Source organism: Lepisosteus platostomus, chromosome 4, assembly GCF_059453375.1.
Source record: "Lepisosteus platostomus isolate fLepPlt1 chromosome 4, fLepPlt1.hap1, whole genome shotgun sequence".
Lineage (NCBI taxonomy): Eukaryota > Metazoa > Chordata > Actinopteri > Semionotiformes > Lepisosteidae > Lepisosteus > Lepisosteus platostomus.
Genome location: NC_142614.1, coordinates 25,484,953 through 25,503,936, shown reverse-complemented (window position 1 = coordinate 25,503,936; position 18,984 = coordinate 25,484,953). Strand labels below are relative to the sequence as shown.

Below are 18,984 nucleotides of genomic sequence, written 5' to 3'. Positions count from 1 at the left end.
TGTCCCTGGTGTGAGTATGTCAGCCCTGCGATGAACTGGCTTCCTATCCAGGGTGTATCCTGCCTTTCCTCTCTTGCTTGCCTGGACTGCCACTGGATCCCCTGTAAACCTCTATTGGATAAAGCTGTTAGAAAATGGATGGATGAAGATCTTAACATGGTACTGTTTTGTTTCCTCTGGTTAAAAAATGACTCAGCTGGATATCTATCCAGTGAGTAACTGAGGTGGGTATCTTGTTTGCATCAGCTGCTGCTTATTCGCATAAGCATATTCACTGTTCAGTGTTTAGAAATATGTTTGTTTTCTCAATTTTAGGTAGGTTTGGCCAGATCACTGCAGTGAGGCCTCAAAAGCAGTCAGAGCCTAGAAACTGGTATTTAATGCAACACAGACAGAGGGTGACACTGTCTCAAGTAAAGACCTATCAGAGCTATCAGCAGCAGATTCCCAGCTTGTTAGTAACTAGTGTAGACTTTGGCTTTTCTGCAAGAGCTTCTGGTTGGGGCCATGCTGATAGAGGCATGGAATTCTCTAGGACCAGTTGTGGATCGCACAGCTGGGGTTGAGCTAAGCTAAAACGGGTGGGTGGAATGTTCAGGTGTTTTTAGATTTACTGACAATTTTCTCATTGTAATTAAATGTTGGTAAACCTCAGCAATGGATGTGTGCTGGTGTAATGAACATTTGTGGTTAATCATTTTAACACGAGAGTACTATTGTATATAACTAGTCTTGAGCTGCCATTACTGATAATAAAGTTTGTGGATATTAAAGCTGATTATGATATAAATAATAACTATTTTAGAAATGTAGATTTAAAACAATAGTTTTCTTACATAACAGATTCCCAATGAGACAGATGGCATTTTAGGAACTAGAGGCTTAAATGGGTAAAACATAGGAAAGATTATAACTAATTGCATTTGGCCCATCTAGCACATGTGCTACTTAGTAGGTAATTAATCTATCATTTTTGAATAAGCCGTGGGACTGGCTTATTCCTCAATATTGCTGGACACATGTAGAGCATCTTTGCAGACCATTGTAGTCCAGAGGGTAGAGTGTTGCCTCTCTACCATGTTGCCTAGTCTGGAGAACAGAAAAAGATAGATGTAGAAATCCAGTGCAATGCTATTCTGCTCGTGAATCTGAAATCCCCCAGTGCTACACAGTTCAATGACTATTTCCATTTATTCTGCATAACACTTAAAAGCAATATTACACATCAAATTTGTTCTGAATAAACTTCAGTTTAGGTCTCCCATAATAATTCTATAAATCTATTTCTGTGTTACTATCTGTTCAACCTAATCGCTTCATCCAAATCAGGGTAGCAGGGGAGTTAGAGCTTGGCAAGCAGTGGGTGCAAGACAGAGTACACCCTGGACAGGACACCTGTCCATCCCAGGGCAGACACACAGACGTGCACACACTCACACCATGGCAGAATTTCCAAGTAACCAGTATGTTTTTGGGCTGTGGGAGGCTTCCGGGCAGCTGGAAAAAACTCACTGTAACATGGGGAGAACATACGAACTCCACACAGAAAGCACCTAGTGTCTGGAATTGAACCCAGGGCCCCAGCATTGTTGATTGAACCCCAGGTTCATTATTGAACACAAGGCCAGAGCACTGCAAGAAAGCAATGCTAACCACTACACCACAGTTCCAGCTTTCATGTTACTAATGATTCTAAAATACTTTAAAAATATTACATCTTCTAGGGAAGATCAGAATTAGGATTTTGTTACTATCATCTGATTATTCAACAGTAGATGTTGGTTACAATCACATGTATGCCACTCAGTTAACACTTTATAAATATTTCATTTATAAAATACCTACATAAATGCAATTTCTAACCCCTAATAAGTACAATTTTAATTACAGAAATATTTGTAGTTACAAATTTGTTCCACAACCTTAGTGACTTTTTTTGCATTGGAGAGCATATTTTTGAGTGATAGGCTTTCAGAGAGCTCCTATTTAAACTCGTATACTATAATTACATGCAAGAATAGAGCCAGTATCCCAGGCCAGAATCTTGTGGTGGAATACCTCACCAGCTTCCTGCGTAACGTGTACCAAAAGCTTCAGTCTGGGTGCTTAGCCACAGCCTGAATAAATGGAAAAAATCAGCAAGCAGGGTACACTAAAGTTGCATTTAAAATCTTTGACTTTTTTATTTCATCTGATTTTCTATGAGCATAGAATGAGAATTTTAGAATTTTGTTTTTACACCTTTTTACTTTGGAGAAAGTCATTTTTTTTGTTCTCAAAACTGTTTACACGATTTCTCATGTTTCTACAACATAAGACTCGAATTAAAGTGTTCTATTAACTTAGATATCCAACATTAGCAGCTCAATACTAAATAGTGATACTGTAGCTAAAGTGAGGGTAACTGGATCGTTTCTGACAGAATGCTGTCAGTTGGTCAGTTTTTCAATTTATCAGTTGCCTATGTGCTCTATCATAGGTAAATTAAAGGGACCATATCTTCCTACCTTACCGATTCACAGTTTCTTACTCTCTGTATATGTATAATATGTTTTCATTGAAGTACTAGTGACAGAGAAAATACATACAAAATCCCTTAAACTTTTTTAATACTCTGAATATTGCTTCATAGAAAAATCAAATCTTTCAGAGGAGTAAAGAACTACTCAAAACTATATTCAAAACCCACAATTGTAACAAATATGAAATTTAGGATTGAAATACCTTTGCTTTTAAATAGTATTGTTTTATACCACTTGTAGAGCATCTGTGTATCTGGGAACCAAAAAACAAATACAAAAAAAGCAAAAGCAACAACAATAAGCCTTCCTATTAAGCAGGTGACTCGTTTGTTCAATGAAAAAGTGCAAATCATGACAAAATCAGTGCTGTGTGCTGTCTTTTTTTCAACTTTTGAATGCAGTTAAACTTATAAAGAAACCTTTATGTTTGTGGTTTTTAGGGAACACAAAATGTAAAACTTGGAAATATTGAAAGAAGTAAAGGCAGTTGGTAATAGACATGTTCATTATATGTTTTCTTACTTGTGTGTTGTAATAGGTTTTAATGATTCTTTCTCCTCATAGGCTTTCTGGCAGTGTACTGTAAACAGTGGTAAGAAATACAAAACGGTAATAACTAGCTTCTACTGCAGCTAGTAGTCGTCATACTTATGCTTTCAAAACAAATGAAAGAGTGCCATTCTAAATCAGTAAGATTGCTTTATAAGCCTCAGTATTTGTCAGTCAAAAAGCTCCAATGGTAAAACGACTGTCATGCGCTCTATTATTTTTAATGTTAAAGAAGAGAATGGAAATGTAAAAAAATTGGGCAATTTGGAATGTGTTCAAGGTGTAAAGAAGGAAAAGAAAGTGGACAGTCTTTGACTTTCTAGATTGATTTCACACAAATATGAAGCAAATGATACTCAACAGATTAATGCATCTGCCTCTGTGGTTCCTTATACTTGTGTAGCCTCAAAACTGAACAACACATCAAGTTGCTTGTTGTCTTTATTTTGAGTGTTAAAAATGAGGAGTTTAAAAGATGCAAGTTACTTGACTGGCTCTGTAATCTTTACAATCATACATGATTGCAAAGCATCATGTTATGAGTTATTTTTGAACAACTAAACTTGACTGAGTCTATTAATACACCTAAAAAAAGATCTTGCTGATGAAGAATCAGCGAAGGTTTGTGCAGATGTTTCAGTTGTATTTACTGATAAGATCATGCTCCAGCAGTGTGACTATTAGCTAGTAATGTGCAGAGAATCTCATTACACTTAGTAAGTTAGCGGGGAGGGGATGTTGGTGGTAACAAAGCAGGACCGTCTGAACTGAAATTGAAAATGTGTGGAAAGGATCACTTCCTGCTTTACTGACTCTGTCAGGTTTTCCAACATTTTTGTTCTAAAATCGAAAAAACCTTCAACCTCAGACAAAGCAGGACTATTAAACCGTTAATATAAAAAACGTAAAACCGTTCTAAAACCATTTTAGCTTTGTACGGCATTGACGGCAAAGCTGATGGAATTAGATTTTCTTAAGAACTGTTGTACTCTTTTGTATTTGTATGGTATTTTTTACATGATAATGGTTGAAATCAGTCAGATGAGACTGTTTTTTTACTTAAAAGGTTCTCCCTTCTTTTTCTGTACATTTAACAGTACATCAGTGTGGTCATATAAACATATCACACCAGATGTGTTATTACCTATGGCATAAATCTTGTCTTTGCATGTCATGGTTTTATGTCCCAAATTAGAATTATCCTATATTGCAGCCTTCGTTTTTTGTCTTCTTGTTGTCCTATATTACGTAATACATCAGCTGTTCAGCTGTGATGTTTTTAACTAGAAGTTCAGTTCTGACTGTATCGTGATCAGCTGACTGACAAGTGTAGTTGTTGCGATCGGCAGACATTTTCAGCTGAAAGCTGCATTTCCACTTCACACTCAGGTTTCCTGATGTTTGGGTCAGCTGGCATTGTCAATCATGGACATTATCGGTTTTCTGCTCCATTTGATTCTGTTGTACACCTTGACCACTCCCTGTGCTACTCCTTCATCGCTCTTTTGAAATTAAGCAGCGCAGTGATTGGCTTAATCGTAACCTTTTCGTTTTTTGATCACTCGGTTTCAATGCTTAGAAGAAAATAATCTTTAAGGACTTAAAATGCTTTACCGTTTTAAATTTTGTATGAATGGATTACATTTTCATATTGCTTTACTTTTGGATTGACTCAACTTTAATTTTGCACTGTTTCTTGGCGAAGTGCAGTTCCCATTTCAGTTGTGTGGTTCATTGCAGTAAGCATAAACAACCTCATGCTTCCGGATTAGTTCCGGAAACACTTCTCTAAATGATTCTGGAAAAAAACGAACTTCTGCTTGAGACTGACCACTCCTTTTGCATCAGTAAACAGCAGTTCGAGGGAGCCTTTTCTTTGGGGTGGCCATTCTTAAAGATGGCAATGCTACAGCCGGAATAAAAAAAAGATGTGAAGGAACCTGGACGTATTTACAGTTCTCCTTTAAACATCTAACTTCTAGAACAAATGACTTGAAGGTGGTCCAAAAAACTGCTATCCTGGTCCTACATACAAAATACCTCAGTCCTATTGTCTGAAGAAATCCCTGTAGCCTGTTGTTTTTATGATATTGTCTCTTTGAACATTTCTACTGATTAATTTTGTAAACTGTGCTCTCTTATTGACTTTTCATCTTCACGTTTTAAAATTATAGCCAGGGAAAAAAAATGATATTTTTTTCAGACATATCAGAACTGCTAAAATTAAATAAATCCATTGCTGGTCCTTTTTAATTCAAAATATAGTTGTGCCTGTGCCTGTGCCTTTTCTACAGAGAATTCAAAGCATAAGTGTGCTGCATTGAGAAATTTTGTTTTGGGTGACAGATAAAGTTAAAAGAACTTTCTCATGACCATGCTCACCCAAAAGCTTGGGAAGCTTAACTGTTAATATATGTGGTTTACTGTCATAGACTTAAAAGCTGAAAGTCAAGTGGGTACTTCCCCTAACAGTAGTGATCAAATCAAATTGACTAAATTATGCATATTGGCTGATCTAAAATATTGAAGCATTTTTTGAGCGGTGCTGAAATTGGATGTTAACATGGAGGATATTGTAATAGTGCCTCTGTAAAAAGATATTTGCTCACTTGGTTAGGTTCAATATTCTTGTAGACCAGTGCTTGTTTAGTCTGTTGCATGATAACTTGGCAGAGCAATTGAATGGCAGATATTGAAATACTACCACAGATTCCCTGATCCTGGAAAGCCACAATCCAGAAGAATTGCAGTGGTCACCCTTAGATCTGCAATTTCCAAACAACTTGAAAAGCTTTTGTTTTGACCATCTAAGCAGATGATTTTGTATGATTTAAGTCTTTGTTAGAGCCTTGAACTGCTGCTGGAACTAGCATGGTGGTTTTATTCCATGGCAGTGCCGCGTGGCACTCTGGTTGACACGGGAGGCTTAAGAAATTGGTTTGATGGTCGTGTTGAAATAAAAATTAAAAGAGGAGCTCTGAGCACTACATCTTCCATGTTGTACTGTTTCAGTCTAGAGAGTGGTGCAGCTGGCTTGTGGTTTCACTTGCTAACGAACTGCAGGAGGAGTGCAGTGAGACTTGCATTTAAAAAAATGGTTCTTCTGTCCAAATTGGTGTTCTAGTTGAACAGTTTATAGGGTCAGAGTTTAATATCAAGGTCATAGGTGTGGGCATACACTGCATATTAAACCTGTGCACAGTTTTCATGGCTGTGCATTATGTTGTGTTTTTCTTTGACAGCCTTGTAAACCATTTTGCTTCATACCAGAGCAGAGGAAGCGTAATGTAATTAGGCCTTGTTTGGGGACTTCCTTTTTCTGTCAGGGTGGGGTAGGGTTAGCAAGGTTGGGCTGGGGTTAAGAATTCAAAGCAAACTTTTGAACTCTGTTGTCTGAGGATTGCCCCTTCAGTATGTCTGCTGTTAGTTTTCTGAGTCCGTGGGTAAGAAAGAGCTTAATAAGGTTCAGTTTTAAAAGAAGCAATAATTACTGCACATTTCTGTGAATTTCTGTCTTCTGCTTCTGTAGTTAAAAGATGCTCATGCAATGCACAGGCACAAGTTTTTTGCCCATTTTCAACCAGCCAATCGTACCGCCAGAGGGGAGTGGCCTCATTCTTCAAGAAAGCTTTCTATTTCCTATTTACATGGTCCTGTTTTGAGGACAAGAAGAGAGATTTCCAGAAGCTGTTGGTGAGAAGAAGGCTACTAAAAACTGTAGTGTGAAGAGTTTATTAAAGACCTTCCTTGCTTTAAGCGTTGTTTGAGTTTCTCATTGTAGCTGGGTCCCTGCTCTTGTCAGGATCTCTGCACTGAAAATGTCTGTAAAATTTAGTGTGTCTTGTTTTTTTAATACAAAATATTCAAAATGATAAAATGATGCAAAATATGTTGTTTTCTTTAACAACGAAGAAAACAACTGAGGAATAGGGTGTGGTGTATGTCCTGTATGAGTAGCCTCTGAAATTGTAAATATAAATTGTAGAACATTTTATAAAGGTATATAACAAAGTTTTTTTTGCACAATGATGAATATAGTATACATCATGTTAGAATGGAACCTCATGTATTTGTAGCTTCAGATTTTTCTTAAAATGTTGTTGAAAGAAGTTTTATTACAGATGGAAAGTTATTAGAAAACACATGAAACCTAATTTGTTATAATTAACACTATGGTATCTTCACTAAATTTGAGTCTTAGTTTATTTCCAATAAAGCAATAGTTTCCTTTGCAGATTTATATTGTATAGTAATGAAATAGTAGTTTTAAATAGTAATTTTAAAATAAGAAGGTTGAATCTGTTTTCCAAACGGTGATTTCAATACATTTTTCAAAATGTGATTTACTTATTTTTGTTTTTTACTTTACGCCTTTTCTTCTTGGGTTTTTATTTAATTTTGTTCTTTTGTTCAACAATACTTAGCTTGTTTAACTGCAGTTTCTTTTGCCAGGCAGGGAAAAGCTGTGCACAGCAATCTGCCTCTCCAGATGGATAAAATTGCCTTTTATGGAATTTGATGGCTGTGTAAGCAGGAAATGACATCATGATGAGCAGTGTTACTAGACTGAATGAACATGGCTGAGAGTTTCTCGTGGCATTCCAGACACTGTTACTCACTGCTGCTGGAGCATAGCTAATATGTGGTGAATTTCTTAGTGTGAACCAAAAATAGCAAGGACATAAAATATTATGTTTGGAATAAGTTGGTAATAAGTCTTAGAATTGTTAAATGGCTGTGTTTTTTAAGACAAGATTATAGTTATTTTTATGATGGAGTTTGCAATATCACCCCATGGCTGGGGTTTCTGCCGGCTTTTGCAGTTTCCTCCCGCAGTCCAGACATGCTGTTTAGTTATTGGCATCTCCAAGTGTGTGTAACTCGATGCGACAAACGTGCAGTAACATTTACAAATGAGAGGGGGCCGTACTGCTCATCCAAAAAAATGGACTGTCTTCCCTTCCAGGATGCAATTTGCTTTATGCCCGTCTGCCTGGTTAGGCTCTAGTTCACCACAACTCAGTTTTTTTTCTAAGTAGTTATTGAAAACTGGTAGTTGAATGATGGCTTAATACTGGTAATTTATATAAATACAATTATACTCTGAATCAAAATCTCCTCGAAAAAACAAAATAATATCGGAAATTCTGTTAGCTTTTGAGTCTGGGTTTTCGCGAAGTACAAATTTGTGTGGATCACCCGAGTTTTGGGCTTTTAGATGACGGTAGTGTCGAATGACTTCAGTGTTGGTTATGCAGAGTTAAAGTCTGGATAATTGGAGCTTTGTGCCTTAATGTGAGGACTTGCACCAGGGGAATGTTGATTAGGAAGGCAAACAGACCAACCCTCCCAAGCACACAGTGCAGTGTGTGTCATTCTCTGGGAGTGGCGTCTCAACATCTGGGGCCTGTTGTGCGCCGAGCTGCCCTGCTCACCCGCCAGCCTGTTGGAAGCAAGCCCATAGTAAAGCTGTCACTCACCCACATATCAGCAGGTATTGAGAAGCAGAGGTGACTTCTGACTCCGAGAAACAGAAGGGGATCGTATAAGCTGAGTCAAGAGGCAGGCTTTAAAAACTCCCTCTGTGCTGACTGCTTTCAGGATCCATTAGCAGAGTGAGTCGCCCACTTGGTCTGCTGGTTAGGCAGCTTAGCAAGCAGTGAAGACAAATGTCCACCACTTCAATCCCTCATCGTGTACTCCAGCTCTGAGTGGGGGCTCGGACTCACTAGGAAGTTTACAACAGCTCTGTATTGAGCGTTTGGACGCCTAAAAGTGTGCATACTGTATGGTCAATATCAGATTGGATTTCGCAAAGGCACATTAACTGTTTGTTTACATTTAAGTATGCTTCGTATTTAAGTAGCAGTAAGCCAGAATTAAGATTCCTCACACCACAGCTGCATTCTGTTCAAATATGAAGGAAAATGAGGAATCAGACTCAGATCAGTTTAACAGGTGCTGTAAGAGATGGCACTTAACTTCATTATTTTTGTTTTCTCTGGGGTCTTTTTTGGAGTCTTTTATATCCTATTCAAGGTTTTATTGCATCTCTCTGGAGTTTTGCTAATTAAAATATTCAGGCTTTGGAGGCGAGGGCCTATATTACCTTATATGCCATCTTTGAATGAGGAATTTTGTAAGGTATTTGATATTATTGTTTTACAGACTGAGAAGCGTTCTATCTGTTCAGTGTGGTTGAATATCTCTGGCATGGTGGCACAGTGGCTCGCATTGCTGCCTAGCAATGCTGGGGTCCTGGGTTCATTTCCAGACCTGACGTGCCATGTTCTGTGTGGGCTTCCACTGGGTGTTCAGGATTCTCCTCACAGTCCAAAAACCTACAGGCAGGGTAATGAGCATTTCATTGCACTTGTGCATATGGGAATAAACTGAACTGAATAAGGTTCTGGGAAACTTGGCCCTGGCGTGAGTGTGTGCATGTCTGTGTCCGAGTATCCGCCCCAAAGTGTACACAGTGTACACTGTCTTCTATCTATTGTTTGCCAGGATAGGCTCCAGCTCACCTGCGATTGTGAGTTGAAAGAAGTGGTTGGAAGATGGATGGATGACCAACTCTGCTGTTCCTTGATTTAAAGTTCTCATAAAGATGAGTGGTTTTGTTTGCTGTGAGAGCACTAGCAAATTTTAAGCATTCATAGATTCAGCTTTTTCAGCATGGTTTTTCTTCTTGAAATCCTGGAGATTTTTTTAAGAAAGCGGTACCTTTTGGAGCTTTTTAATCTTGTGAAGATCCGCGTTTGTACTTTCTGTGAACCCCACATTTTTTAACAGCTGCAGTGGTGAGCCAGGCTTGACAAAGGGGAGTTTCACCTCATTTGCAGCTTTAAACAGCTTTGAAAACTGTTAAGTTTGCAATCTCTCCAAAAAAGTCTTGGGTTTTTCTTACGGGTCAGGAGTTCAGCATCTTGGCTTGTATCATGTTTTGTAGAAAAGGGAGGTATTATAAATAGAATGTTAGAGGGGATGTTTTCTTCGTCTTTTGTTGAATTTGAAATTCTGAACATAAAACATCTGCCTATGTTTCAAGTTTTTTTTTAATTCAGTGTATAATGAAGTATTGAAAATCCAATAAAGTATATAGGTATATAATTTGCGATTAATTTAGGATTTTTTCTCTTTTTCTGCCTCCAACATTTTTTTGTGCTCTGCAGTGACATTCTTCAATAAAAGTAAAGTAATGTCATGTTAGAGCAATGTTATAGCACTTTAGCAAATGTTCTTTAATGAGGGAAATATAGTGGATGTCTGCTCTATATGCCTTTCGCAGACATAACTTGAAAAAGCCAATAAACCTGACTAGTAAAAAGTTATGAACAGCAAAATCTTTTAATTGGTTTGTTTATCATATACAAATATTTTTTTTTACATCAACTAAGGCACGTTCCTTTGCATTTATTGCCTGTAAAATTAACATAAATATCCAGTCCATTTCTGTCATTTTCTGCTATTTCTGCTATTTCTCAGTGTTTGTCTTCAGGATATTTAATAATGTCAGTGACTGATAATGAAGCCTAAGGGAATTATGGCATCTGTGTGGCATCATTTCCTGTCAGTATGTATCGTACTATGTGCTGGAGTAAACAAAAGGTTGTGCAATATGTAGACTACATCGGTCCATAGAACAACTGCACTCAAAAATTATCAGAATGTACTTGGTGGGTTGACTCGATTTGCCAAGTACGAACTGTGTATTGGAGAAACTTTTTTCTTTCATTAGCCAATTAAAATGCATGATTGTGTTATACTAAATGACATCAGATAACATGACATGTTGAAAGGCAGCTTGTATCATGTTGCAATGTACAAGAAGTTCTGTTTCCTCTGTGACTAAGCTGCAGTAGAGCTGAATATTGGTGCAAAACAAATTAATTGGAAATGTAAGCATTAAAATTTCTCATAATTAAAATACAAATTATTGCACAACATGTTCTGATTTGGTGATCAGGTGATCATCAAACATGATCCATTTCTAAGAAAAACAGGCTGTGCCTCATTTTCATAACTAAGTTTCATTTTTTGATCTGCATTAGTATATAGCAGTTTAATCCCATACAGTATACTGTTTGGTGCATTGTGCTGCATTTGTAAATGTTATCAAAAGAATAACTTTGCTGATTGCAGAGGTAGTCATGTACAGAAGATTTATTTTCTGACTTCAGGCATTTTCTTATGGGCTTTTCTTTTTTCCCCACAGCTACAAGTTAAGAAATCTCTTAAGAAAACTGGTATCGAACAGTGAAAATATCTCCCATTCAGAACTGTTTCTATTAGGTAAGTTATTGAAGCTGCTGTGATGTTGTGCATAATCTTGTCATTGTTAAAACTCTTTGTCAACATAAATAACAGTTTACCGTCCTCTGTACAAATGTATTTATTACAGTGGTTTACTGTATAAAACACCCTTAAAAGGGTTTGTTTGCATTGTATGTCACTTTTTTAAATCTCACTACAGTTTCTATTAAAGAAAGTAATCCCCACTTGTTGGACAAATGTAAAAAAAAATGTGCCCTTAAGTATTTACTGAGTCATCGGATGAATGTTGGTGTGGAGAAACACCCAATTTTGAAATGGTTGTGAAGGATGTGACCATTTCATTAACAATGCTTTTTCATCTGTGCAGAAATTCTCTCTTGCAAAACTACTTTACTTGGTTGCCAAACCTAATGGGAGGTGTCAGTGTACAGTCTGAGCTTCCAGCCCTGGTCCAGGAGAACCTCAGTCCAGTTAGTCTTGTAGGTCACCAGTTTTTAATGAAGGGCTAAACTTAGAAGATATTAACTGACCTGCAAGTAATCTGGTCAATAAAAATAACTCAGGTACTTGATGACTGAAGGCTAGTTTGATTTTAGTCCTAAATCATTGTAAGTTATTTTAACAAATCACTGATCACAGGGGAATTATTTGATATCTTTTGAAAATGGTGTTTTAATAGTTGATTTCTTCTGGCAAACAAATTCAGTCTTTCCCATGCAACATCCTATTGCACTGCCAAGCTCTTTGCCTAATTTCTTTTTTCGCTTACTTAATGTAACTGACTGTAGTCATCTGTAGTATCTGTTCAGGACAAGATGAGACAGGCTCAGACAAGATAGCTGTAAAAGTCTAATAGTACAATGAGGATACCTGTATGTCACAAAGTGGACAGGAGCTCAAACCATTTAATCTACCACTCTGATCCCAATTTATCAAAGTCCATTCAATGTACTGTAGCAGTTTTGCAGGCTTTCAGGTCTAACTGTATTGAAAGTGCATCCTGTGAGCATTCTTCACACTTTAATCTGTATCATGTTGGATATTATCTTTTATTAAAAGTGTTACAGTAGGTGTTTGCAGGTACTGTATATCTGCACAGCTGTCATACATACAACTTTCTACATGATTGAGTTTTGAAATACAGACAAAAATTAATTCTGTATGGAGCATTGCGTGTTCTGTTGACTTTTACCTTTTAGTTGATAAGACTGTTGTTTTCATTTTGATTTGTGGAAAAAATGTTTCAAAAGTTGAGACAACTCTACCTGAAGATAGACCACATATCTGGTTTCAATTAAAGTGCTGTGAGGTTCAGGAGACATCACATCTTTCAGGCTTTAGTGTGTTTGTTTTCTGACACACTGCAATAATATGTCTTGCTTTAGTCTGAGAACATTTCTCTGTGTAATTTTTTTTCTAGACCTACTTGGCGCCGTTTCATTTGTTGTTGTTTCAACTTTCCTGAAGCGATAAGAGAAAGCTGTATGAAACATCCTGATGAATCATTGTCATTATTTTGATATTTTTTGTTAATTGTTGTGAATTGCAAGAATTGGATTGTAATTAAAAGGGGGTTTTTGTTACTTATTTAGTTTTATTGTATTTTGAAAATACAGAAAAAAATACTTGTATCTTGTAATCCCTTATAAATGGCATCCCTGATAAACCTAACAAAAATAAATGTAAATAATTCAGATTCTGCATATTCTTGCTGATCTCATTTTGATATTTTTTGGAGGTCCATAATCAGATCTTAACAAATAGTATGTTTTAGGCTATAACTTTGCTGGTCTTTAGCAGCAATAATCTAATTGCCGTGGGAATCAGGTGAAGGCCAGTTGCAATGGTTAGTGCTTCATACATAAATGTCCACGCCTGTTCTGATGCAATACTGTAAATCAACAGTTATTGAAGGGTGCTGCTCTAACACCATGGAAATTTCATCAATGATTTGTATTAACTCCCTGGGAACATTATTTATTATCTCCAGCACCAATATTCCAATACACTTAACATTCACATTTTACCAATTAAATGCCCAGCAATTTTGACAACTGCATCACATTTTTCATGCCATTAGTTCCTGTCCTTAATGTTATAACACTTAATGTCTATTATTATGTCAGTCTGAACAGTTCTTTATAATAATAATAATAATAATAATAATAATAATAATTGCTTAAACTTATATAGCGCTTTTCTGGACACTCCACTCAAAGCGCTTTACAGGTAATGGGGACTCCCTTCCACCACCACCAATGTGCAGCATCCACCTGGGTGATGCGACAGCAGCCATAGTGCGCCAGAACGCTCACCACACATCAGCTATCAGTGGAGGAGGAGAGCAGAGTAATGTAGCCAATTCCTAGAGGGGGATTCTTAGGAGGCCATGATTGGTAAGGGCCAATGGGAAATTTTGGCCAGGATGCCGGGGTTATACCCCTGCTCTTTTCGAGAAATGCCCTGGGATTTTTAATGACCACAGAGAATCAGGACCTCGGTTTTTACGTCTCATCCGAAGGACAGCGCCTGTTTTACAGTATAGTGTCACTATACTAGGGCATTAGGACCCACATGGACCGCAGGGTGAGCGCCCCCTGCTGGCCCCACTAACAACTCTTCCAGCAGCAACCTTAGTTTTTCCCAGGAGGTCTCCCATCCAGGTACTGACCAGGCTCACACCTGCTTAGCTTCAGTGCGGTGCCAGTTGTGAGTTGCAGGGGATATGGCTGCTGGAAAGTAACAGAAGATCGTATTTTACTCAGGATTATTCCTTGCATTAATGTAGTGCTTTTCTACGCAAAGGATCTCAAACTGATTTATATGATTTATATATAAAGTATGATGGGAGTTCATTTGCCAGTGAAATGCAGTTCCCACGTGGGTGATGGGTGGCTGTCATTATGCACCAGCAGCCCAGCATACAGCAGATCAGTTGAGAAGCGAGAAATTGTTTCACCATTTGAATTAAGTGGGAACTTTAGCTAGGTCAGATTGTTGAAGCCCAGGTGGATTTGATACCTGGGTAACACCCCTTCACTTTAAAATATCTTCAGTGACCAAGTAGTCAGGACCTTGGTTTGCCTTGTCATCTGAAGGGCAGCACCTCCTACAGCACATTGTTTCCATACACCATACTGGGATATTGGTTTGGAAATGCCAGTCTAGAGGCAAGAGTTACACCTCCTGTTTCACCAAATACCATTTTCAGCAGCAACCTGCTTTTCCTTGGAGGTCTCACCTACCGGTATTCACCAGCCTTCTGAAATGCTGGTCTAACTTTCAGATCTATTCTAAGATCTCACCCCTTTCTATGGTTTTGTTTGTTGTTTTTATAAAATGAATCTTTTTATATTTGTATTTATTTCAGAAGTCATTAATCAGCTAAGTATTAAGGACAAATTGAACAGGTTAAAAAGCATTCTCCATATTAATTTGGTACAGACGGTAAATCAGTGTACCACGGTGTCGTGAGCCTAAAATTCCACCAAACAGAGCCTTGAGCAAATATAACAAGTGCAGAAAGGAGTAATATCAAATAATGAATTCCTGCAATTTCAATTCAAGTGAACATTCACTTACGACGGTTTTAGCCTTACAACTTTGGGAGCAGTGTCATTATCTTGCAATTCCGTTTTGTTTTGGAAAAATGCAATGTTCCCTCTTGGCATGTGCTCAGGTCTAAACAATAGAAAAGGCAGTGTTTATTTCAGGGTTGATCCATCCTGAGACATGTTTGATTAAGCTCCAAAGGCACCTGTTTGCCCTGCGTATACTGTAGATCTAGCAATCATTTGATGAAATCTTACTTTTATTCTTCCTTGTTCTTGTGAGAAAAACATGGTGTGCCGTGGTAGAATTATCTGGCTCTCGATCTAGGCTCTCAATTACATCATAGATAGGAGCAAACAGAGCTGCTAGTCTCACCATGTATCTTTAAAACTTTTAGTATGCTTGCCCACTTTCATGGCTTCCTCTGGATAAGGTAGCAGGTTAACAGTAAGGCCTGTAGAGGCTGTGGCCCAAGGATTGAGAAACACTTTTTCTCCAGAAGCACATCTGAGTCCTTTTGGGAACAGTCAAACAACTACATTTAACAGCAGCAAGAGCAATAACATAATAATATGTTTGACAGTATTCTCTGAATTCTTGTATTTAGTTAGTGTTTCCTAGAGCTGAGTTGTAGTGAGCTGTGGACAGAGCCCAGTGCTACAAAAGCTGAAAGCACAAGCAGAACATTTTGATGAACAGTCATGGAATAAGATGCTTGTCATAATAAATCACTTTCTCATTTTCTCTGCGCTATTTTTGTAGAGTCAGCACCTGTTCCTGCATAATTTGTAAGCTACAGTGCTCTATAAAAGTATTTGGATAGCAAAGTGAATACTGTTACTTTTGCTTTACAGTCAAGCAACCTGTGATCATAAGATTAATTTGAATGATAAGTATAATATACATATTATTTGTTGATAATTTCCTGCCTAATTTGAATCATATTGGAATAGAAACATACTTTGTGTTCAGCCAAGTGATATTAAGTGACCGTAAAGTACCTGTTAACATTAAGTAGGTACTGTAGCTGTGTCAGCCTGCATAGGCTACAGACGAACAAGTTAAGATTTATTCCATGCTGAAAAGAAAAGAGACGCAGCCGTAACATTGTGTTTTTTTTTCTTTTCGGCATGGAATAAACCTTTACTTGTTCCTTTGCATGTTAAGTTTAAGTAATAGGAGTCCATTATGTCTGCTGCTAGTAAAAATTCAGTCATCTTTATATTTTATATATATATATCTGTCTGAGTTACATTTGTATGACTATATTATGATTTCATAAAAGTAAACATTCTAGTTTGTTTAAATGTGCAACTAAGAATTGTAAAAGAAGGCTGAGATGCATGTGTTTTAGTTAAGCATTGATTGTGTAAATTGTCTTATTGTATTTTGGTTTGCTTTGACTTGTATCTGCAGTATGGTACATCGCAGTGTGGACTCAGTGGCAGAGATTGTGGGTCTTGTTTTCAGACTTTGTACTTGACCTGTGAATACTGTGAAAACAGGATTGGAATAGGGCATCTGATTAGCTGAAGAGCCTTTAGGTGCTCTACAGCTGTTTCAGGGGAGAGAAAGAGCATATCACGTGTCTTCATAAAATACTCAAGACCAGTAATGAATAAGGCCTCAACATTGCAGTGTTGGCAAGGTCACAGTACTGCTGCCTCCGAGCTCTTGGGTCCTACTTTCTCCTCGTGGCTGAAACACTTTTTCCTTGTGGAGTTTGTATGTTTCCCCTTGAACTGCAAGGGTGTTCTCCAGCTGCTTCTGGGTCTTCCCTTCTTCCACAGACTTGCTAGCTAAAGTTAAATGACATCTCTAACTGGTCTCTTTGTGTATGACCTGCGCACAGGATTGAGGTCTCATCCAAACTGTGGTCCATCCTTGCATCCTTTCATTTAACAGGAATTATTAGCTTTCTGATAATGGATGGTTAGATGCTGTGATGGTAGACATTACTTGCACAACACCACAACATAACGTATTTTGAGATGTACAGTATAAAATTATCTAGCAAATATGACCATCCACCAAGTATTTCAGGCTATAAAATAACAGGGACAAGTGACCTGATGAAAGAAATGTGGTTTAAAGGATACATTGCTGGGTGACACTTTGTATAATCTGCCTACAATATATGAAACAACTGTTTTTTATTTCTTATTACAGTTTTAATATCATAATTCATAATCAGATTTGAACTGTTCCTTCATGTTTTACAGGAGATGGCTCTGATCCATTCCCTCGGCTTTTATGGCTTCTCATTTCAAAATATTTTTTATTCTTAGCTGCAGCCGACAAATCAAAGACAGATTTGGCGAAGCCAATTAATTGAGGAAGGAGGTCTTATTTAACAGATAAGAAATACTTTCTAATTTTTGCCTCTGAATGAGAGTTCTGTGTCGGTATTTAGCAGCGGGAATGTTCATGAGAAGAGCAGTCACATTCTTCCGGTTGAATAAAGGTCACTGACCCAGGAGCTGGATTCCTATTCCAGCCCACAGGGGTCTGAAGTTAATGTTATTTATACAGCAACTGCAGAACACGCCCTTAGCATTCATTCAGAAAATGTCTTCAAAGGATTAAAACCTGATCAAATATACCAAGATATGTCAAATCTGTTGTGGAGTAAAGTTCTTTTTCAAATTGTGTTGGAATCAAAGTAGGTATTAAAGTTTAGTGCACAGTTAGGGTGCACATAATTAAATTAGATGACGTGTTTCTTCACAACATGAAAGAACATCCGGGAGTCAAATGGGGGTCAGAATACAGAAAATGGCATAAACATTCCACCAGCTCTTCATAGGGAGCTGCAAACTTAAATAGGGTTTGAGTACAGCTACAATGGAATGATTGAGCTAAAGTTTCCTTTAAGGGTCTTCATCTGCCTAAAAAAAGCTGATTTTTAAGATTGGAAACAAAACTAGTTTGCGTGTTGAAGAGAAACAGAAAATCTCTTCTTTTCTAAACCTCACAGCAGCCTTTTATGTCATAAACATTACAGTTGATGAGACCATTGCTTGTTCTGCCAGTGAGGTTTTGTTTTGCTAGTGATTCTTTTAAAAACAGCTGATGATTAATATTTCTGAAATTTTCATAATGAATGCAAACATAAATTTCGAAGCTAAGACTTTCTTTTAGTGATTAAAGCTGGAAATGGTGTATTCTGAGATGGTTATTGTCAACAGAAGTCCATCTTTATAAAGAAAAATGTTCAGGGTGCGAACCAGCTAACATTTTCTCATTACATGAAAAAAGTTCATTCTACTTCCCAATAGGTTTACTATTCTGTTTTATGTTGTTGTCTGCTGTTTATATGAATTATACTGGATGTGAATATTGTATTAGTTGGGCATCCATATGTTAGTGTGTTCTGTATCATGTAGGAAGTTTTCAATGAGATTCTCAGTTGCTAATATATCTACAAAATACTGTAATACATCGCATTCATCATCTAGTTATTGAGCATTTGTGTATGAACTGGCTGATGATTTCAATGAATGACATTAGATTATTATTACTGTATTTTCCCTGACAATTTTATATGAAGCAACGTACATTTATATTGGTCTGAGTGACGTACCTTGCAGTGCCCTTTCTGGGATTTGAATCCACAGCCTTCCCATTCTGAGTCCAAAGTCCTCACCACTCTACCACACAGACAGAGATTAGGTCGCCATCTGAAACATGACTGCAGTTCCCAAGAATGATAATTTTAGAAGATTTACCATAAAAACTGTATTGGTGCTTTTCACTCTCAAAATATTGAACCATAGTGTTTTCCCTGCTTTATGTCCACTTTATGGTGCCTGAATTACATTTTCTGCCCTTGGAAAGGAGTACTTACAGTTAACTTATGGACTTTGGAAGAATCACCATTTTTCTTTTTGAAAATGTAAGATCTCTGTGAATCTGTAATTATTTTTTCTAGTAATTTGCTTTTTGCTCTAAATATGCAGACTCTTTCCCCGTGCATGATCTATCAGATGAGGTACTAGAGCAGAATTCATGTGATCACAACAGATGTGCTGTGTTTTTTTATCTCCAGGAAGGATGTGCTGGTGAGGCTGTTATTGGGTTACAG

The 18,984-nt window shown here is 37.4% G+C and overlaps 1 protein-coding gene across 3 annotated transcripts in view; it reads left to right on the top strand.

The window, feature by feature from the left end:
• tln1 (talin 1) overlaps nt 1-18,984 on the top strand; it is a 131,623-nt gene that overhangs the window by 28,060 nt on the left and 84,579 nt on the right. For all 3 annotated transcript variants that reach the window (XM_088629185.1, XM_088629183.1, XM_088629184.1), the window contains exon 2: nt 11,290-11,366. The gene's annotated coding sequence lies outside the window, so the exon portion shown is untranslated. The remainder of the gene's footprint in view (nt 1-11,289; nt 11,367-18,984) is intronic.